General features: G+C 47.0%; 1 protein-coding gene across 1 annotated transcript in view; it reads left to right on the plus strand.

The window, feature by feature from the left end:
• The first annotated feature begins 20,665 nt into the window (after nucleotides 1–20,665).
• Nucleotides 20,666–23,402, plus strand: part of SIAH1 (siah E3 ubiquitin protein ligase 1) — a 45,214-nt gene continuing 42,477 nt past the window's right edge. The window contains exon 1 of the mRNA XM_011952593.1: nucleotides 20,666–20,741. The gene's annotated coding sequence lies outside the window, so the exon portion shown is untranslated. The remainder of the gene's footprint in view (nucleotides 20,742–23,402) is intronic.

Here is a 23,402-nt window from a genome sequence, read left to right on the forward strand (position 1 = left end):
GCTTGCAGTCTTCCCCTCCTGACACTGCAGTTCCTACACCTTCTTAGAATTTCAGGCCATCTCAGCTTTCCCCCAAGTGACTCAGGAAGGGGAGTTTCCCATGCAAGGCTGTTTGCTGGCAATCTACAAACATTATTCGGGAAGGATGCATCACTTTCAGATCCCAAATCTGGCCAATTACACCATCATGTTAAGAACAAATCTTAGGCCGGGCGCGGTGGCTCATGCCTGTAATCCCAGCAATTTGGGAGGCTGAGGCAGGCTGATCACCTAAGGTCAGGGGTTTGAGACTAGCCTGGCCAACATGACAAAACCCCGTCTCTACTAAAAATACAAAAATTAGCTGGGTGTGGGGGTACATGCCTATAATCCCAGCTACTGGGGAGTCTGAGTCAGGAGAATTGCTTGAACCTGGGAAGCAGAAGTTGCAGTGAGCCGAGATCACGCCACTGCACTCCAGCCTGGGCGACAGAGTGAGACTGTCTCAATTGAAAAAAGAAAAAAAAGAAGAACAAATCTTTATGGGAGGTGTGGGGCCAGGCGAGTGAGGTTTAGGAGGGACTCCTAGTTTCTGTTTTGTTGTTCTTTGTTTTTTGGAGTGTGTGTGTATGTGTTTACATTTCTACATGATTTGAATTTTTATAATGTGTATACATTGCTTTTGCAAACAGAAAATTTTAAATATATAAACAGTACTTGAAAAACTGCCAGGTGCAACCAACCTAGCCACGGCCGATTCTGTGTCCTGTAGAAGAGGGCTCAGCCCTTTAGATAAGAGGTATGGCCAGACACAGTGGCCCATATCTATAATCCCAGTGCTTTGGAGGCCGAGGCAGGAGGATTACTTGAGCCCAGGAGTTAAAAGACCAGCGTGGCAACATAGGGACCCATCTCTAGGAAACAAAAATTTTTTAATTGGCCGGGTAATTAAAGTGGCTCACGCCTGTAATCCCAGCACTTTGGGAGACCGAAGCAGGCAGACCGCTTGAAGGCAGGAGTTCGAGACCAGCCTGGCCAACGTGGTAAAACCCTGCCTCTACTAAAAATACAAAAATTAGCTGGGCATACTGGTACACAGCTATGATTCCAGTTACTCGGGGAGCTGAGGCAGAAGAACCACTTGAACCCAGGAGGCAGAGGTTGCAGTGAGCCGAGATCGCACCACTGCACTCTAGCCTGGCCGTGATAGCACCTTGGCACTCCAGCCTAGGTGACAGAACAAGACCTTGTATCAAAAAAAAAAAAAAGATAAGAAGTGATGTGCATCCAGAGAGGTCAAATGTGATTCAGGGGCACATCCAGGTTAAAACCCATGCTTAGGCAAAAGGGAACCACAAAGGATTTTGGGGGGTTTTGGTTTCGTTTTCTATCTAAAAGGAAAACACGGGACACAGAGTTTTGAGGTGGAGAATACAGTGTCTGGTCCCAGGCAAGCAGGAGTGTTTTTGAATTATTCTCTAGACTTGCCCCTAGGCATATTTTAAGTTTCCTGTAAGCATTCCAGGCTTAACGATGGATTTTTCCTAATTCATCCTGAGCACACCCTCCACCCTTCTCCCCAGTCTTTATACCTGTCTTAGTTTGGGCTACTATGACTAAGAACCATAGACTGGGTGGCTTATAAACAGCAGCAATGTATTTCTCTCAGTTTTGGGGGCTAGAAGTCTGAGATCGGGGTCCAAGCATGTAGGGTTCTGGTGAGGGCCTTCATCCAGGTTGCAGACTGCTGACTTCTCCTCATGTCCTCACAAGGTGGGAAGAGGGCTGAAGGGAGCTCTCTGGAGTCTCTTTTATAACACTAATCTCATTCTTGGGGGCTCCACCCTCATGACCTAATTAACTCTCAAATGCCCCACCTGCTAATGCCATCATATTGGGAATTTTGGGGGGGTGGATGCAAACATGCAGTCCATTGCACCATGTCCATAAATGGCATCTACCTCATGCCCAAGCAAGACACTTCAGTTTTTGTTTTTTTTTTTTTTGGTTTTTGGTTTTTTGGTTTGTTTTTGAGATGGAGTCTTGCTCTGTCACCCAGGCTGAAGTGTAGTGGCATGGTCTCAGCTCACTGCAACTTCTGCCTTCTGGGTTCAAGCAGTTCTCCTGCCTCAGTCTCCCGAAAAGATGGGATTACAGGCATGCGCCACCGAGCCCAGCTAATTTTTGTATTTTTAATAGAGATGGGGGTTTCACCATGTTGGCCAGGCTGGTCTCGAACTCCTGACCTCAAGCAATCCACCTAACTCGGCCTCCCAATGTGCTAGGATTACAGGTGTAAGCCACTGCACGTGGCCCACTTAAGTATTTTAATTCTTCCTTTTCGCTCACCTCCTATACCCAATCCATAGCTAGTCCTATGGATTTTATCCCCAGAATGTATCTCTAGGTTACCTTCTTCTGTCTATACCCAAGCTACAACCAAAGCCCAGATCATCCCTCACCTGGTCACTGCGACAGCCTGTCTTGTCTCCCTGACACTGATGGTGCCTATCTCCAACCCCTTGTAGATTTAGTATCCAGAATGCTCTTGTCTAGACACAAACCTGCTTATCTGCTTACACTCTTGGATGGCTCCCCACCCATAAGATAAAACAGGAGCTCTGTAGCATAGTCTGCAGGACTGTCCCTGAACTCACCTCTGATTATTCCCCATATGCATCCATGGGCACTCTCCACAGGGATTCGTATTGGCACTGTCACACTTTCACATCTGCACGTGCTTGCACTTCTGGGATCTGAATTTCATCTCCCTTTTTGTCCCCTCACCTTCTCTCGAATTTTTGTTGTTGTTGTTGTTTTTACACAGAGTCTCACTCTGTTGCCCAGACTGGAGTACAGTGCTGCAATCTCGGCTCACTGCAGCCTCTGCCTCCCAGGTTCAACCTCCCTGTAGCTGGGATTACAGGTGTGCATCACCATGCCCAGCTAATTTTTGTATTCTTAGCAGAGGTAGGGTTTCTTATACATAATAATAAGAAGAAGGCGGGGCGTGGTGGCGCATGCGTGTAATCCATCCACTTTGGGAGGCTGAGGCTGGTGGGCCACTTCGAAGTCAGGAGTTCAAGACCAGCCTGGCTAACATGGTGAAACCCCATCTCTACCAAAAATACAAAAATTAGCCAGGCGTAGTGGTGCATGCCTGCAGTCCCAGCTACTTGGGAGGCTGAGGCATAAGAATTGCTTCAACCCAGGAGGCAGAGGTTGCAGTGAGCCAAGATCGTGCCACTGCACTCCAGCCTGGGTGGCAGAGGGAGACTTCCGTCTCCAAAAAAAAAAAAAGAAGAATGTAGGGCTAGAAAACTAGTAATGCTAATTAACTAACTCTGAGAACATCACATCTCCCACCCATCTCTCTCTGACCATCTGATTTTGTTAGCCGTAAATACACTTTTGAGCTGCTTATTCCCGAATCCAACTCTTGCATAAATTGTTGTGAACAAATTCATGCATCACTCAGTTCTGTTGAACCACATGTGAAGACAGTGGGGAAGGCTGGTGGCCCCAGACTGTTTTGGTGCTCTATTCAGGGGTAGATAATTTCCTGAGCTGGGCCTGATTGCTTTGGCTGCCAAGTAACAATTCGTTTTTAGTGGAAAACTTGGCCGAGGCAAGGCTTGTGCAATTGTGCCCTCGCCCTTACCTAAGGAATTCCGTGCACAGAGGCTGTCCTGCAGCTTCTGCGGTAGTCATGTGTGTAGACACACACCTGTAATTAGTGTTCAGGAGGTGCAGAGAGAGGTCACAAAATCCTTGTGTGAGTGTCGAGGAAGGGGTAGGGCTAGAGAGGGGAGGCTCCTGGCCTGCACTGGGAGCTCAAGGGCAGAGCCCACTTCCTGGATGTCACCCACACTTGAGCTCTGAAAGACCCCAAGGAAGCCACCTCACTGACGAGGAAGGGCGGATGAGAGGAATACGGAGGGAGTAGAACGCGTGTGGCTTCTGGCAGCCTGTCTCTGAGGATTGCTCAAGTGTCTATGCCATGAACCTCGGCCTACTTCTGATTTGTTGCTGCACGTTGGATAGTTAGTATGTGCAGCAGCCTGGGTGACTCATGAAAATGACTGATAAGCCCTCTCTCTTTGCAGTAAGGGCAGATTCTAGCATTTGAGTCCACTTTGGGAAGGGTGGTGTGTGAGGTCAACGTAGAATATTCCAGGCTGGCCAGGCATGGTTGGCCCATGCCTATAATCCCAGCATGTAGGGAGGCCGAGGCTGGTGGATGGCTTGAGCTCAGAAGTTCAAGACCAGCCGAGGCAACATGGTGAAACCCCTTCTTTACAAAATACAAAAATTAGCCAGGCATAGTGGTGCACACCTGTAGTCCCAGCTACTTGGGAGGCTGAGGTGGGAGGATCGCTTGAGCCCGGGAGGCGGAGGTTACAGTGAGCTAAGATCAAGCCACTGCACTCCAGCCTGGGCAACACAAGGAGATCCTGTCTCAGGGAAAAAAAAAAAAAAGATATTCCAGATCATCTTGAAGTCCTCTCTTGACAAAGTTCTCCTAAATTCCATCTAACAAACAGTTTTGCCTATTTGTTTTTATTAAAAGGAGAAAGAAAACAAAGAGAAAAGAAAGCTCTTACTTTTCCCTCCTAGGATTATAAGAAACATTACCCAATTTTAAAGGACTTCAAATTCAAATGTTGAAAGTCAGATATTAAATAAGGGTTTGTAGGCTGGGCTTGGTGGCTCAAGCCTATAATCTCAGCACTTTGGGAGACCAAGGTGGGCAGATCACCTGAGGTCAGGAGTTCGAGACCAGCCTGGCCAACATGGTGAAACCCTATCACTACTAAAAATACAAAAATTAGTCAGACATGGTGGCACACACCTGAAGTCTCAGCTACTCAGGAGGCTGAGGCAGGAGAATCGCTTGAACCCGGGAGGTGGAGGTTGCAGTGAGCCAAGATCGGTATATACCGCTGCATTCCAGCCTAGGCGGCAGAGTAAGACACTGTCTCAAAAAAATAAAACAAAAAATAAATAAGGATTTGTAGAGATATCCTCTAAACATAAAAGTTTCTCCAGCTCTAACATTTTAAAATTCTATGAGGCCGGGCACGGTGGCTCACGCCTGTAATCCCAGCTCTCAGGGAGGCAGAGGCGGGAGGATAGCTTGAGCCCAGGAGTTTGAGACCTGCCTGGGTAATATAGCGAGACCCCATTCTCCACAAAAAAAAGGAAAAAAAAAAAAAAAAGACAAAAAAAAATTCTATGAATCTCAGATTTGTGTCACTCCAATATATCCAGTAAAGTAGAATGAAATATGACTTTGAAATTCACTCAAATGAAAAGATGGAAGCTGTATCTTTGCTGAATCCATGTCCTGAAATAGCTTTACAGGACAGGTAAAGCATTTCTGTTCATCTCTCCAGTAAATACCCACATCTTGCAGCTGTCTCTCCTCGACCAGGGAAAGGAGAGCAGGCTTCCCGAGGAGTGAGGTGGAGTCATTTCACAGGCACCCGCCTCCCCTCAACCTGTTCTGTTTCTTCCTCTACAGTTGCCTTTCCCTGCAGTGGGACTGGCAGCCATCTAACACTTCCGCATTCTTTCAGCTGTCTCCCTTGTGTGGCCTTTCTTAGCTGCTTAGCACACACCCACACACACACACACCCACAAACACCCAGCAACCATCAGTTTAGTCCACATTTCTTAGGCATTCAAGAACCAGTCTGGGCTGGGTGTGGTGGCTCATGCCTGTAATCCCAGGACTTTGGAAGGCCGAGGTGGGCGGATCACCTTAGGCTAGGAGTTTGAGACCAGACTGGCCAATATGGTGAAATCCCATCTCTTCTAAAAATGAAAAAATTATCCAGGCATGGTGGTGCATGTCTGTAATCCCAACTACTCAGGAGGCTGAGGCAGGTGAATTGTTTGAACCGGGGAAGTCAAGGTTGCAGTGAGCCAAGATGGTGCCATTGCACTCCAGCCTGGGTGACAGAGAGAGACTCTGTCTCAAAAAAAAAGACCCAATCTGACTCAGTTGATGTGTCCAGATTTACCTTCCCAACACAATCCTCTTGTCCAGCCTCCATTTCCCTGTGCCCCTCCAGCATGCATGCCCCCTCTCCTCCCCTCTCCACACTCCCCTTCTCCTCCCATCTCCTGCATCCAACTGAAGCACTGCCTTCTCTTTCTGATGTGCCCCTACACCAAGTCTCACTTTTTCCATGCACGCTTTTTTTTTTTTTTTTTTGGGACAGGATCTCACAGTGGTGTTATCACAGCTCACTGCAGCCTCAACCTCCTGGGCTCAGGTGATCCTCCCACCTCAGCCTCCCAAGTAGCTGGGACTCTAGGCGTGCACCACCAAGTCCAGCTAATTTTTTTTTTTTTTTTTTTTTGGAGAGATAGTGGTCTCACTGTTTTGCTCAGGCTGGTCTTGAACTCTTAAACTCAAACCATTCTCCAGCCTCAGCCTCCCAAACTGCTGGGATTACAGGTGTGAGCCACTGTGCCTAGCCTCACTTCTGCGTTTATTCAAATGATGGTGCTCTAGTCACCTCTCTGGTGAGACGGTAGATTCCTTGAGGGTAGGGATGAAAGCTCATGCATTTTTCTATTCTCCACTGAACTTAGTACAGGAAGGAAAACAATATTTTTTTAATGGGTAGATGAATTTGTAAAAAACTTTTTCTTTGGTCCAATTACTGGTTTTCCCTCTCTCACAAAACAAACTATTTTTTTATAACACAGGAGGAAGAGGAAGGACTAATATCTGAAATGTTTACCGGGCCCTGAAATTTTCTTTCCTTTTATTTGATATGAGAACTTATCTTTGTCTTTATAATGAATTATATCTTATTTTCAGTATTTAAAAATCTTCTTGGCTGGGCTCTGTGGCTCATGCCTGTAATCCCAGCACTTCGGGAGGCTGAGGCGGGCAGATCACCTGAAGTCAGGAGTTTAAGACCAATCTGGCCAACGCGGTGAAACCCCGTCTCTACAAAAATACAAAAATTAGCCGGGCATGATGGCAGATACCTGTAATCCCAGTTACTCAGGAGGCTGAGGCAGGAGAATCACTTGAACCCCGGGAGGCATTGCAGTGAGCCGAGATCATGCCATTTCATTCCACCCTTGGTGACACAGTGAGACTCTGTCTCAAAAATAAAAATAAAAATAAAAATAAAACCTTCTCATTATAGGCTGCGCGTGGTGCTGACACCTGTAATCCCAGCACTTTGGGAGACTGAGGTGGGTGGATGGCTTGAGCCCAGGAGTTCTAGACCAGCCTGGGCAGCACAGTGAGACCCCCATCTGTACAAAAAATTTAAAAATTAGCTGGGTGTGGTGGTGCATGCCTGTAGTCCTAGCTACTTGGGATGCTGAGGAGGGAAGATTGCTCAAGTCCAGGAGTTTGAGGCTACAGTGAGCTAAGATCACAGCACTGCACTGCAGCCTTAGCAACAGAGTGAGACCCTGTCTCAAGTAAATAAATAATTTTTTATTATAAAGTCATATAACAAATTATTTAATAAATTATAACAATACACAAGCATGTTATGTGGGAACAAAATTCCTCCACCCCAGGTTGCTCTTTCAGGATTATGAAAGAGAAACTCCATGATGCTGCCCAGACCCATGGAGTAGGGGGGACAGCAGTCTACATGAACGTACGAAATGTACTACCCACTGTGAGTGCATATGGCAAGACCTTCACTTTCCAGATGGAAGTTCCCTGAGCCTAAGGAATCCATCTGACTTGTGCAGCTTCTGACCTCGCTGGATCTGTTCTATTCTCTGTGCAGTGGGGGGTGACCATGGTGACTATCTCATAGCGTGGTAATGACGCTGCAGTAGCATGGGAGTTGCTCAGCACAGCATCTGGCCCAAAGCAAAGGTTCAACCCATGTTTGCAGTCAAAATACAGCATGGCCCAGAGAACAAGGTTGTTTGGACACCTGTAATCCCAGCACTTTGGGAGGCCGAGGCAGGTGGATCACCTGAGGTCAGGAGTTCAAGACCAGCCTGGCCAACACGGTGAAACTCCATCTCTACTAAAAATACAAAAATTAGCCAGGTGTGGTGGCTCATGCCTATAGTTACAGCAACTCCGGAGGCTGAGGCAGGAGAATCACTTGAACCCAGGAGGCAGAGATCACAGAGAGCCGAGATCACACCACAGCATACCAGCCTGGGCGAGATAGCGAAAAAAAAAAAAAGAGGTTGAAGAGGTTGGAGAGCAGAGACTGAAGGCTCAGCGGAGTGCAGCATGGCTTCAACTGTCCTTCCTAGCATATTTGACAGAGTCAGTGACTTGTAATTGAAAGTGGTAAAGAAATAAAGGAGATAGGGAGGCTGAGTGGTGGAAAGAAATGAACTTTGGACCCAGACAGACCTCAGTGTGAAGGCCAACTACATGACTGCCTATTCATAATGACATTGGTTGCATTTCCTGAACCTTATTTCCTCATTTATAAAATGGGCAAACAGTATACCTGTATACCAGTATACCTAGGTTGTGAGGATTCAATGAGTTAGTGTAAAGTGGCTGGCACATGGTAGATACCTAATAAATGCTAACAGTTTTCCTACAGCTGTTTTTGTTTTTTTGTTTTGTTTTGTAAACTTTGTGTAAACACACAGAATTACAGCTGGAAAGGAGTTTCTAGGCCAAGACCTACAGTTTCCAGATGGGGAAACTCAGAAAGAAGGTTCCTGACTTGCCTGAGCTGTTTTCCAGCTCCCAGGCTGTGGTTTGGCCCCATCCCCAGGGGCCACTGTGACCCGGCTCCCCTGAGCCAGAAGGAGGCCATCTGAGATCCTCCTCTAGGGAAAGTTGGAGAAACCTAACCCTGCTGGGAGTTTTGTCACCAATTAGTTTAATGGACTCTTTTGTGTGGACCTGGCCAGGGAGCAGGAGGGGACAGGATTTATTTGCCTTTTCCTTTCACTACCTGGGCTTCCCAAATGTGCACTCTTACATTGACTTTGAGGCCCTCAGTGTCAGGACATCTATGCTTGCCCACCGCTGTTGCCATAACAACAAGGTTTTGAAGGATACCAGGTGCATAACGTCCTGCTTTGTGTCTTTCTCTCTCTCTCTCTTTTTTAGGTGTCTCACTCTGTCTCTCTCACTCTGTCACGCAGGCTAAAGGGCAAGGGCGGAATCATGACTCACTGCAGTCTCCAACTGCTGGGTTCAAATGATCCTCCCACCTCAGCCTCCTAAGTAGCTGGGACTGCAGGCATGCACCTCCACACCTGCCTAATTTTTGTATGTTTCTGTAGAGATGGGGTCTTGCCATGTTGCTCAGGCTGGGCTCAAGTTGATTGATCCCTGATCAAGTTGGTTGATCCCTGGACTCAAGGGATCCGCCTATCTTGGCCTCCTAAAGTGCTGGGATTATAGGCATGAACCACTGTACCTGGCCTGCCTTGTTTATTAATACCCAGAGGAAAAAAAAAATGTGCCACTCTGATCTTGCACGCATATTTTTTTCTTCCTTTTCCTCCAAATTCAACCAAGGCAAGATTTTATACTCTCTCCAAGAAAAACAACAACAGCAGCAGCAGCAGCAGCAGCACTGTAATTCTCTAACAAAGTTTTTTTTTTTTTAATCACACAAAAAATGATGTGAAAGATGCTAAATTAGACTTGCCTAATGAGATGCCTACCTACCCTGGGTTTTACTTCATGTCTCAGCCCTGAGCACTCTCAGTCATGGCCTTTGGGTCTTGCAACACTTGTCAAGCTCATGCTCCCAAAGGAATTTTAGAAATCTGTCAGATCTTCCTCGCACTCTGACTCCCCTCAGTACCCAGTGCTCAGGATTAGTGGCAAGAGCTTAGTTCTTTTTTTTTTTTTTTTTTTTTTGAGATAGAGTCTCACTCTTGCCCAGGCTAGAGTGCAGTGGTGCCATCTTGGCTTACTACAACCTCCGCCTCCCAGGCTCAAGCAATTCTCCTGCCTCAGCCTCATGAGTAGCTTGAATTACAGGCGTGTACCACCACGCCTGGCTAATTTTTGTAATTTTAATCTAACTTTTGTATTTTTAGTAGAGATGGGGTTTCCCTACGTTGGCCAGGCTGGTCTTGAACTCCTGACCTCAAGTGATCCACCTGCCTTGGCCTCCCAAAGTGCTGGGATTACAGGTGTGAGCCACTGTGCCCAGACTGCTTAGTTATTTACTACGTGAATATCTCATTCTCTTGGACCAAGCATCTTGCAGGGGACTGAACACCCCAAATCTATTTTCATGTAATATCCTGTGTTTTTCCACTACATTGTATTCTATCAGATGAGGATGAACAGAAGCTTGCACCATTAATAACTAGAGAAAGAAACAGGTAACCTGGGCAGGGGAACCCAGATTTTTTCTCTTTGCGTTTAGAAAATCACCTTGGTTGGCATATTCAGCCAGCAAGAAAGAGAGGATCACCAGGCGCGGTGGCTCACGCCTGTAATCCCTGCACTTTGGGAGGCCGAGGAGGGCAGATCATGAGGTCAAGAGACCAAGACCATCCTGGCCAACATGGTGAAACCCCGTCTCTACTCAAAATGCAAAAATTAGCCGGGCGTGGTAGCCTGTGCCTGTAATCCCAGCTACTCAGGAGGCTGAGGCAGGAGAATTGCTTGAACCCGGGAGGCGGAGGTTGCTGTGAGCCAAGATTGTGCCACTGCACCCCAGCTTGGTGACAGAGAGAGACTCGTTGCAAAAAAAAAAAAAAAAAAGGATCAAGGAAGTATCTACAAAATTAGAACCTTTTAAAACTCTAGAATCTCTTAAAGATATCCCCAACACAATGATCCCTGGTGCTCTATTTCTAATCTGTTTTCATCCTATAACTTTCCTTCAAGGGGTCTATAAAACATCAACTCAAAGTGACAAGAAGTGGACACATATTCTAAGGGAGCTCCCCAAGACAAAAAGAAGATGGAGGAAATGGTCTCTGAAGGCTTGTGTGAAGGTACTAGACAGGAAGTTGTCCCTGCCCAGCCCTGGTCCCATAATGGCCCCCAAACAAACCTCTTTCATCCCAGCCACATCACAAACAAAACAGACATTTTGCACATCACCAATCAGTCTGAAATGACCTTTATGACTTTGAAATTGTCCTATCTCCTTCTATTCTCCACCATGCCTACTTTCTACCTTTCTTCAGTAAAAACTTCTCAATAACCTTTACCATCTGCTGTGGAGAAACCAAACACAGAGAAATCACGGTTGCTGTGCAATTTAGTTATGGAGACTAGACAGGGAGAACTTTAACAAAGAATGAAAATGAGGGGATGCTGGCCCAACTGTATCCCTTGTGCATATCTAAAAATAAAGGGGATCAGTATGCAGATGAGTGGATTAAAACAAAAAGAAAGTAAGAAAATAAAAGTAAAGGGGAAATTAGCATAAGAGCTCTTGCAAGAAAACAAACAAACCAACCTGAGATTTTCTGAAAGTGTACTCTTTAGATTTGCTCTTGAAAGAAATGAGGACTGGCCATGGTGGCTCACGCCTGTAATCCCAGCACTTTGGGAAGCCAAGATAGGCATATCACTTGAGGTCAGGAGTTCGAGACTAGCCTGGCCAACATGACAAAACCCCGTCTCTACTAAAAAAAAATACAAAAAAATTAGCTGAGGTTGGTGGCAGTAGTCCCAGCTATTCAGCAGGCTAAGGCAGGAGAATCGCTTGAACCTGGGAGGCAGGGGCTGCAGTCAGCTGAGATTGAGCCACTGCACTTCAGCCTGGGTGACAGAGAGAGACTCCATCTCAAAAATAAATAAAAAAGAAAGCAGGTGGGCGCTGGTGGCACACACCTGTAATACCAGCACTTTGGGAGGCCAAGGCGGGTGGATCATCTGAGGTCAGGAGTTCGAGACCAGCCTGACCAAAAGGGAAAAACCACGTCTCTAATGAAAACACAAAATTAGCTGGGTTCGGTGGCACGCGTCTGTAATCCCAGCTACTCGGGAGGCTGAGGCAGTGAGAATCACTTGAACCCAGAGCCAGAGTTTGCAGTGAGCCAAGATCATGTCATTGCACTCCAGCCTGGGCAACAAGAGTGAAACTCTGTCTAAAAAAAAAAAGAAGAAAAAGAAGAAGAAAGCAATGAGGAGGTAGACTGGGGAAAAGACCGCCTTCCTAGTAGGGAAAGCAGCAGGGTATAAAGGAAGGAATAATGAACCGAGAGTTAGGAGAGCTTGGGGTGCATCCAAGCTATCTCGAATTGGGGTCTGCGTCTAGGGTGTGGGGTGGGCCAGGGTCTGTGAGGTCATTTTCTGATGCTAATAGTCGATGGTGAATTTAGGATTCTGTGATGGGTTTGGAATACAGATCTGCCAGGCCTGTGCTCCTGGTGTGTGTTATGTCCTTCCACACCCTAGCAGGACAGTGTCAATGGGATCAAACCTTTGCGTGTGCCCCCTCCTCTGCCTGGAACTCATCTCCTCTAAATCAAACACATCCCAGTAGAACCTTCTGGGATGATGGAACTGTTCTATTAACCTGCATTGTCCAGTACAGTAACCACTAGTTAAATGTGGGGATTGAACCTTTGAAATGTGGCTAGTGTGACTGAGGAATGGAAGGAATTTTTAATTGTATTTGCTTATTCATTTTTGCTTTTGAGTTTTTTGTTGTTGTTCTTGTTGTTTTGAGACAGGGTCTTGTTACATTGCCCAGGCTGGTCTAGAACTCCTGGGCTCAAGCAATCTTCCTGCCTCAACCTTCCAAAGTGCTGGGATTATGGGCACAAGCCACTGCGGCCCACTGCATTTAAGTCTTATTTATTTATTTATTTTTGAGATGGGGTTTCACTCTTGTTGCCCAAGCTGGAGTGCAATGGTGAGATCTTGGCTCACCACAACCTCTGCCTCCCAGGTTCAAGTGATTCTCCTGCCTCAGCCTCCCGAGTAGCTGGGATTACAGGCATGCGCCACCACGCCCAGCTAATTTTGTATTTTTAGTAAAGACAGGGTTCCCGGCCGGGCGCGGTGGCTCAAGCCTGTAATCCCAGCACTTTGGGAGGCCGAGACGGGTGGATCACGAGGTCAGGAGATCGAGACCATCCTGGCTAACACGGTGAAACCCCGTCTCTACTAAAAAATACAAAAAAATAGCCGGGCGAGATGGCGGGCGCCTGTAGTCCCAGCTACTGGGGAGGCTGAGACAGGAGAATGGCGTAAACCCGGGAGGCGGAGCTTGCAGTGAGCCGAGATCGCGCCACTGCACTCCAGCCTGGGCGACAGAGCAAGACTCCGTCTCAAAAAAAAAAAAAAAGACAGGGTTCTCCATGTTGGACAGGCTGGCCTCGAACTCCCGACCTCAGATGATCCGCCTGCCTCAGCCTCCCAAAGTGCTGGGATTACAGGCGTGAGCCACTGTGCCCTGCCAAGTCTAATTTATTTAAATAGTCACGGGGGCTAGCGTTACCCATATTGGGCGGCACAGCTTATGGTTTGCTCCTTTGCAATGTTCAGCTATCAATCATCTTCTTGGAGAGGCTGTTCCTCAGGATTGTCACCTGTGGAAGGCAGAATGCCCCCCAACCCCCACCAAAAACATCCACACCTAAATCCCTGGAACCTGTTACCTTACCTGCCAAAGGGGAATAAAGGTTGCAGATGACATCAAGTTGCTGCTGAGCTGACCCTGAAATGGGAAAGTTCTCCTGAATTTTTTGGATGAGCCTATCTAATCTTATGAGTCCTTAAAAGGGAAAAAGAAGTAGGTAGAGAAGCAGATGAGCTGTAGAGATGAGAGAGATGAAAAAGAAGAAAGATTAGAAGTGTGTGGGGGGCCAGGCGTGGGCCGCCTAGGCGGGCGGGTCACCTGAGGTCAGGAGTTCGAGACCAGCTTGGCCAACATGGTGAAACCCCGTCTCTACTAAAAATACAAAAATTATCCAGGCGTGATGGTGGGTGCCTGTAGTCCCAGCTACTCAGGAGGCTGAGGCAAGAGAATCACTTGGTCACTTGAACCCGGGAGGCGGAGGTTGCAGTGAGCAGATTGCACCACTGCACTCTAGCCTGGGTGACAGAGTGGGACTCTGTCTCAAAAAAAAAAGCAAGAAGTGTGAGGGGGAATCACCCTCCATGGTTGGTTTTGAAGATGGAGACAGGCAGGCTCCCGGCAACCAAGTGCAGTGGCCTCTAGGAGCTCAGAACAGGCCCTCCATGGACAACCAGCAGGCAAATTGGGACTCAGTCCTACAAATGCGAAAAACTGAATTTTGCCAAAAACTTGAACGAGTACAGAAACAGATTTCCCCAAGAACCTCCAGAAAGGAGCATGGTCTGCCAACACCTTGATCTTAGTCCCATGAGACCCACACCAGACTTCTGACATACACAGCTATAAGACAATACATTTGTGTTGTTTAAAGCCACTAAATCTGTGGTCATTTGGGCCGGGTGTGGTGGCTCATGTCTGTAATCCCAGTGCTTTGGGAGGCTGAGGTGGGAGAATAGCTTGAGGCCAGGAGTTCAAGACCAGCCTGGGCAACACAGCAGGACCCCATCTCTACAAACAAATACAAAAATTAGGACCAGGAGTGGTGGCTCATGCCTGTAATCCCAGCACTTGGGGAGCTCAAGGTGGGCGGATCACCTGAGGTCAGGAGTTCGAGACTAGCCTGACCGACATGGAGAAACCCCATCTCTACTAAAAATAAAAAATTAGCTGGGCGTGGTGGCGCATGCCTGTAATCCCAGCTACTCGGGAGGCTGAGGCAGGAGAATCGTGTAAACCCAGGAGGCGGAGGTTGCAGTGAGCCAAGATCATGCCATTGAACTCCAGCCTAGACAACAAGAGTGAAACTCCGTCTCAAAAAAAAAAAATTAGCCAGGTGTGGTGGTGTGAGCCTATAATCCCAGCTACTTGGGAGGCTGAGACAGGAGAATCACTTGAACCCAGGAGATGGAGGTTGCAGTGAGCTGAGATCATGCCATTGAACTGCAGCCTGGGCAACAAGAGTGAAACTCTATCTCAAAACAAAAACAAAAACAAAAATACAAAACTTAGCTGGGTGTGGCTGCTCACGCCTATAGTCCCAAACACTTGGGAGGCTGAGGTGGGAGGATCATTTGAGCCTAGGAGGTCGAGGCTGCAGTGAGCTGAGATCACGCCACTGGGCTCCAGCCTGGGTGGCAGAGTGAGACCCTATTTCTAAATAAATAAAAATTTGTGGTCATTTGTTTCAGCAGCAATGGGAAACTAATACTCCACCCTAGACTGGCTCTGGGCCTGCCCTGGTGGGGTCCCTAAGGAGTGAGGAGTCTAAGGTCTCAAGGAGAGGTGCCGCCCTGGAGGCCCCTTCTAACATCAGTGAGCTCAGTGGCCCTGGCCCTGCACTCATGGCCCACATGTGCCTCCTCTCTTGTTCTGTCCTCCAGAGGGTGAACAGGCCTCAGATGAGCACCCCCAGGCCTGAGGGGAAACACATCAATGGGTTTCTGTGTGGGAGCAAGTGAGGCCCGAGCTGGGACACTGGGCTTCAGTGTCTACATGGGCACATGCAAGTCCCTTTGATATATGGGACACGGCAGGGTAGAGGAGGGCTGGGAAGAAAAGCAGCTCAGGAGGGGGGCTCAGGGTTAGCCTCTGACCCTCTCTGTGCTGCCAGGTGGAACTCTGGGAAGGCTGTGGATTTTATTTTTTACAAATTTAATTTATAATTTATTTTTAAAATAGAGATGGGGTCTCACTATGTTGCCCAGGTTGGTCTAGAACTCCCAGGCTCACGTGATCTTCCTGCCTTGGCCTCCCAAAGTGCTGGGATCACAGGTGTGAGCCACCTTACCGGGCCAGCCTGTGGATTTTAAATTCAAGCCAGATCTCCCAGGTGTTTGTGAGGGTATATGAAGGAGAATAAAATATATTTTCTCTCTTTTTTTAGAGACAGGATCTAGCTCTGTTGTTCAGGCTGGAGTGCAGTGGCATGATCTCAGCTCATTGCAGTCTTGACCTCTCAGGCTCAAGTGATTCTCCTGCCTCAGCCTCCCAGGTATATGGGACTACAGGCATGAGCCATCACACCGAGTCAATTTTCATATTTTTTTAATAGAGATGGGGTCTTGCTATGTTGCTCAGGCTGGTCTCGAACTTCTGGCCTCAAGCAATCCTCCCGTCCCAGCATCCCAAAGTGCTGGGATTACAGAAGTGAACCACTGCGCCCACCCCTGCCCTTCCGTTTCTTTTCACCACACAGCCTTGTCCTTGAAAATCTCATTGGCTCCTGTGATTTTAACCATCCCCTGCAGGAACATGATACCCCAAAGCATAGTATTTTCTCAAATTCCATTTCCAAATTTTCTCTTGTCTGCTGCACTTCTCCATCTAGATATCCCAGAGACCACTCAGCATTCCATCTCTAAACTTAACCCCCTCCCCAATCCACCCACCATTTCCTACCATTTCTGAGATTCAGAACCATGGGCACTCTGCTCCTTCCCTCTTCCTCACCTCACATAACCATTCCACCAACAAGCCCTCTGGATTTCACTACCACCACAGCTTCACTAATCCAAGTGTGTCCTAGGGGCCAGGCACAGTGGCTCATCCCTATAATTCCAGCACTTTAGGAGGCTGAAGCACAAGGATCACTTGGGCTCAGGAGTTTGAGACCAGCCTGGAAAATATAGCAAGACCCTCCCTGTATCTACGAAACAATTTTAAAAATTAGCCAGACATGGTGGCACATGTCTGTAGTCTCGGTCACTTGGGAGGCTAGGGGGGAGGACCACTTGATCCCAAGAAGTTGAGGCTGCAGTGAGCCATAATCACACCACTGTACTCCAGCCTGGGTGATGGAGCGAGAACTCTGTCTCAAAAAAAAAAAAAAAAAAAGAGCCTCTCAGAGTTCCCAGTCCAGTTCTTCCTGCTTTGCATACCTGATTAATCCAGTACAGCCGGGGCTCTGAGTATGTTACCCTTCCTGCTCAAAAACTTTCAATGACTCTTCCTGGGAACAGAGGAATGAACTTTTCCATCTTGGCACTCCAGATCTCACAGTATGTGAGATTATGGTAGTTTAATATTTAACCTGCAAGAGGGTTGAAATCCCAAGAGCTGAGACAAAATCCTGGATGTGCCCAGGTTGGTTTCAAACTCCGGGCCTCAAGTGATCCTCTTGTCTGGTGTGACTCTGGGCAAGCTGTGCCAACTCTGTGAACCTCTGTCAGGGAGAATTCTCCAATCAAGTGTCTTGAGGATGGAATTAGATAATGCATACAAAATACTTATCCTTGTTCACATTAAGCCATGACTATATTGTAGCTGCTGTCATTATTAGCTCATATAAAGGTGCTTAGCAAAAAGTGCCTGTCACGAAGGCATTCAAGCAATTGGTGTTTTCCCAAGATGTTATTTGAGTTTGTACCTCTGGTGTTACTTGTATTTCAAAACTGTTTTTTCCAGTTACATTTTATTTACTTTTTGAGACAGAGTCTTGTTCTGTCACCCAGGCTGGAGTGCAGTGAGGTGATCTTGGCTCACTGCAATCTACACCTCCCAGGTTCAAGCAATCCTCCTGCCTCAGCCTCCCGAGTAGCTGGGATTACAGACATTCACCACCACGCTCAGCTAATTTTTGTATTTTCAGTAGAGACAGGGTTTCTCCATGTTGGCCAGGCTGGTCTCACACTCCTGACCTCAAGTGATCCACCCACTTTGGCCTCCCAAAATGATGGGATTACAGGCTTAAGCCACCACTCCCGGCCATTACTTTTCATTTACGAAAGATGACATGACATCCAAATGCATATGCTAATATATTTACTCTATATCAGAGATTGGCTAACTTTTTCTGTAAAGGGCCAAGGTAATAAGCATTTTAGCTAAGGCAGGCCATACTATGATGTAACTTTTCAACTCTGCTGTTAGCAGCCATAGAGAAAATGTAACTGAAGGGATATGGCTGTGTCTCAATAAAACTTTATTAATGTTGCTAGATAATTCAGGGAATGAGAGTGAAAAAAACTTTATTAATGGATGCTAAAATTTGAATTTCATATCATTTTCTTTCGTTCTCTCTCCTCTTGTTTTATTTTTTTCTCTCTTCCCCGTCCCCTTCCGCTTCCCCTTCCTCTTCTTTTTCTTTCAAGACAGTATCTCACTCTGTCGCCCAGGCTGGAGTGCAGTGGCACAATCATGGCTCACTGCAGCCTTGACCTCTGGGGTTCAAGCAATCCTCCGGCCTCAGATTCCCAAGTAGCATGCCACCACAGCCAGATCATATTTTACTTTTGCATTGATTTATTTATTTTTTGAGATGGAATGTCACTCTGTCACCCAGGCTGGAATGCAGTGGCCCGATCTCGACTCACTGCAACCTCTACCTCCTGGATTCAAGCGATTCTCCTGCCTCAGCCTCTGAAGTAGCTGGGACTACAGGTGCTCACCACCATGCCCAGCTAATTTTTTGTATTTTTCGTAGAGACGGGGTTTCACCATGTTGGCCAGCCTGGCTTTGAACTCCTGACCTCAGGTGATCCGCCCGCCTCAGCCTCCCAAAGTACTAGGATTACAGAGAGGCATGAACCACTGTGCCGACCTCCATAATTTTCAGGTGTCATGAAATATTCTTCTTTTGATTTTTTCCAACCACTTAAACGTGTAAGGCTGGACGCTATAGAGTGTTCTTTTAATTTAAACAGAACAGTAGTTAAGAATAATAGGAAGTAGGCAGGGCGCAGTGGCTCACACCTGTAATCCCAGCACATTGGGAGGCCGAGGCGAGCGGATCACAAGGTCAGGAGATCAAGACCATCCTGGCTAACTCGGTGAAACCCCATCTCTACTAAAAATACAAAAAATTAGCCGGGCGTGGTGGCGGGCACCTGTAGTCCCAGCTACTCGGGAGGCAGAGGCAGGAGAATGGCACGAACCCGGGAGGCGGAGCTTGCAGTGAGCCAAGATCGTGCCACTGCACTCCAGCCTGGGCAACAGAGTGAGACTGTCTCAAAAAAAAAAGAAGAATATGAAGTAAAGGAAGAGTACAAATGATTTGTGTGCCAATAGAATAGTCTAACAGTGGCTCAAGAATAACCAAGTTGGGCAATGCAGTCATAAATGTTTACTGTGCATAAAACTCTACAATCTGGTTCAACCTAGTTGTCCAGCTGTGTCTCCTCCAGGCCCCAGTCAAAGCGGGCTTCCACTTCCCCAAATACAGACCCCGCACATTCCCTAGTTCCTCTATCTAGAATACACCCTCCAGTTGTGCTCATTAAAAGCATATCCTGGCTGGGCACAGTGGCTCATTCCTTTGGGAGGCTGAGGCAAGAGGATCGCCTGAGGTCAGGAGTTCTAGACCAGCCTGAGTAACATGGCAAAACCCTGTCTCCACCAAAAACAAAAAAATTAGCCACGTGTGGTGGCGCATGCCTGTAATCTCAGCTACTCGGAGGCTGAGGTGAGAGAATCTCTTGAGCCCGGGAGGCAGAGATTACAATGGGCTGAGACAGTGCCACTGCACTCCAGCCTAGATGTCAGAGTGAGACCCTGTTTCAAAAAAAGAATTTAAAATTTGAAAAATAATGAAAAGAAACAAAAGCACATCCTTGAAGGGCCATATCAAATGCCACCTCTTAAAAATTATAAGGCTGGGCACAGTGGCTCATGCCTGTAATCCCAGCACTTTGGGAGACCGATGCAGGCAGAACACTTCAGGTCTGAATTCGAGACCAGCCTGGCCAACATAGCGAAACTCCATCTCTATAAAAAATACAAAAATCAGCCGGGCTTCACGGCACATGCCTGTAATTCCAGCTACTTGGGAAGCTGAGGCCCGAGAAGCAATTGAACCCGGAAAGCGGAGGTTGCAGTGGGCCAAGATTATGCCATTGTACTCCAGCCTGGGCGACAGAGCAAGACCTTGTCTCAAAAAAAAATTATTCAATGATTCTTCCCTACCCCTCATAAATGGTATTTTCCCTTCTCTCTCCCTTCTCCTTGTGCCCTGTTCTCTCAGTAATAGCTTGTTTGTGCCTCCATCATTTTACTTGTATTCTAGTTATTTTTTGCTACTTATCCTACTTAAAACCAAGCTTCTTGAGGTGTGGCACCTTCACTCAGGATCCCTCAGTGCCTGGCATATAGCAAGCACTCAGGAAGCATCTCTCGAGGTTGTTTCTTGGAATTGAACACAGGGTATGACGTCATCCAGCCACTGTGTAACTGACACAATGGAGTGGGAAGAGATTGGCTAGTTGAATTGCAGTAAATGGAATGGGTCTGGTGTGTTATTCTTTCTAGTTAACAGAATGAAGTATTGCCCCCCACCCCCCACCAAAATAAAAAATAAATGGAGTAGTCTGGATGGGGGTGTCAAGAGGCTGTGAAGGGAAATGCTGTGCCTCTGGGGCACAGCTGGAGGAGAATCCTGTTTGGTGATCGAGGTGGCATGACTAGTCTTAGTTATGCCTTCCGCAGGAAGCAGGTCTGAAAAGAGAGAAAAGTAGGGCTTCCTAAAGCTTCCCACACACAGGAGAGGCTCAGCAAAGAACACAGTGAAATTCAACTGATTCTCTCCGGTCCTCAGGAGAGCAGGGTTCTGAGAAGGGCCTCGCGATACACATCATGCCCCAGTTACACCGAGTGAATCAGGCTCTGATGCAATTGGCAATAGGCCTTAATCACAAGCTTCATCTCACAGGCTCCGCACAGATGAGCTTTGTCATTTCTCTGAGGGAATCACTGTCATCGCTCTTCCAGGCTCAAAGCAGCTCCCCCTGCCCCATGTAAAGCGCTGATGAGATGGCAATTTAAACTGCTTTGATGACCAGGTTTCGTTAGGTAAGAAAGCCCGATTAAGCAATGGTGGCCCAAATAACCTCAGTGGTTCAGATGCTGTTTTCAAAGCCAGCAGAAGTCTTGCCAAATTAAAGGATGTCAGGATGAGATGCTATGAATATCAGTTTCCTTCTCACTGGCAATGGAGAGGATTAATTAAATGCCTGTGAAGTACTTTGAAAATTTAAGCTGTTGAGAATTATTGTTCTGTGTAATAGGGAAAAAATAGAGTTCTTGGCTCATTAAAGCTGTAATGTTGTAAGCCTGAGCGCTATTTTCAGGATATCTTTGAGAGCTACATTTTTATTAAAAGGAAGAAAAGAGAACTATATCTATGAATACAGATACACAGTATATATGCTGGAAAGTCAATTGGGTTAATCAGCATTCCTCTTGATTAAGAAATGAACTGGGGGCTGGGTGCGGTGGCTCATGCCTATAATCCCAGCATTTAGGGAGGCTGAGACAGGAGTATCACCTGAACCACTGAGTTTGAGTCCATCCTGAGCAATAGAGTGAGATTTTGTCTCTAAATTAAAAACATGCTGGATGCAGTGGCTCACGCCTGTAATCCCAACACTTTGGGAGGCCAAGGCAGGTGGATCACCTGAGGTCAGGAGTTAGAGACTGGCCTGGCCAACATGGCAAAACCCTGTCCCTACTAAAAATACAAAAATTAGCTGGGTGTGGCAGTGGGCCCCTATAGTCCCAGCTACTCAGGAAGCTGAGGCAGGAGAATCACTAGAACCTGGGAGGCCAAGGTTGCAGTGAGCCGAGATCAGGTCACTGCACTCCAGCCTGGGTGACAGAGTGAGACTCTATCTCAAAAAAAAAAAAAAGAAATGAATGAACTGGGAGAAGCTGTTTCTCACTGATTACCACAGTCAGTGGAGACAGTTATTAAGAATCAGTTGCTTAACTGTGTAGGGACAGTTTCACCATAACTAGCAGACAGGTATTTGCTTTCTTTCAATAGGATCAAGGGATGAAGACTGAGATTGTATACACGTAAATACCAAGTTCAGTCAGTTTCCATGGCCTCTTCTGTCTTAATACAACTTAACAAACAATCCAGACACATTTCTGCCTCCACTTTGTTGATTTACCCAGGGATATTTTGGCTTTGTTTGCAGATATTCGGTGATATTTGGAAGGGTGCTGTCCACAGCTGCCCCTCACCTCTCTTTCACTCTACATTGAGGATTTACACTTTGTTTTGTGTTTGTACTGGTTTCCTATTGCTGCTGTAACAAATGACCACTAACTTAGTGGGTTAACACTACACAGATGTATTATATTACAGTTCCAGAGGTCAGAAGTCTAAAATTAGTCTTATGGGGCTAACATCAAGGTGTCAGCTGGGCTGACCCCATCTGGATGCTCCGGGGAATCTGTTTCCTTGCCTTTTCAGTTTTCTAGTGGCCTCCTGCATTCCATGGCTCATGGCCCCTTTCTGGGTCTCTCTGACCTCTGCTTTTGTTGTTGTTGTTTGTTGAGATAGAGTCTTGCTATGTTGCCCAGGCTGGTGTCAAACTCCTGGGCTCAAGTGCTTCTCCTGCCTTGGCCTCCAAAGGGATTATAGGTGTGAGCCACTGAGCCTGGCTCAGACCTCTTGTTATCACATCTTCTATCTCTTGGCCCATGGGATAGTCCAGGATAATGTCTTCATCTCAAAATCCTTAACTCAATCACATATGCTGAGTCCTTTTTGCCACGTAAAGTAACTTATTCACAAGTTCTGGGGATTAGGTTGTAGACCTTTTTTTTTTTTTTTTTTTGAGACCAAGTCTCACCCATGTTGCCCAGGCTAGAGTGCAGTGGCGAGATCTTGGCTCACTGCAACCTCTGCCTCCCAGGTTCAAGTGATTCTCCTGCCTCAGCGTCCCAAGTAGCTGGGATTACGGGCATGAGCCACCACGCCTGGCTAATTTTGTATTTTTAGTAGAGATGGGGTTTCCCCATGTTGGTCAGGCTGATCTTGAACTCTCGACCTCAGGTGATCCACCCGCCTCAGTCTCCCAAAGTGCTGGGATTATAGGCATGAGTCACCGTGCCCAGACAGACATTTTTTTTTTTCTTTTTAAGACCAAGTCTTGCTTTGTCAACCAGTCTGGAGTGCAGTGGTGCGATCTCAGGTCAGCAACCTCTCCACCTCCCAGGTTCAAGTGATTCTCCTGCCTCAGCCTCCTGAGTAACTGGGACTACAGGAGTGTGCCATCACGCCCAGCTAATTTTTTTGTTGTTGTATTTTTAGTAGAGACAGGATTTCTCCTGACCTCAAGTGATCCGCCCACCTAGGCCTCCCAAAGTCCTGGGATTACAGGCGTGAGCCACCTCGCCCAGCCTTGAGCCTGCTTTCTTATTCAAATATCACACATACTTTAGACTCAGCGGTGGCTCATGCCTATAATCCCAGCATTTAGGGAGGCGTAGGTGGGTGGATTGCTTGAGCCTAGGAGTTCGAGAGCAGCCTGGGCAACATGATGAAACCCCGTCTCTACAAAAAATGCAAAAATTACCTGGGTGCGGTGGCTATTTTGAAAGCTGAGGCAGGAGGATCACTTGAGCCCAGGAGGTTGATGCTGTAGTAAGCTCTGATTGCACCACCACACTCCAGCCTGGGTGATGGGGCAAGACCCTATCTCAAAAAAAAAAAAAAAAAAA

The sequence above is a fragment of the Colobus angolensis genome, unplaced genomic scaffold, assembly GCF_000951035.1.
Source record: "Colobus angolensis palliatus isolate OR3802 unplaced genomic scaffold, Cang.pa_1.0 Scaffold343, whole genome shotgun sequence".
Taxonomy (NCBI): domain Eukaryota; kingdom Metazoa; phylum Chordata; class Mammalia; order Primates; family Cercopithecidae; genus Colobus; species Colobus angolensis.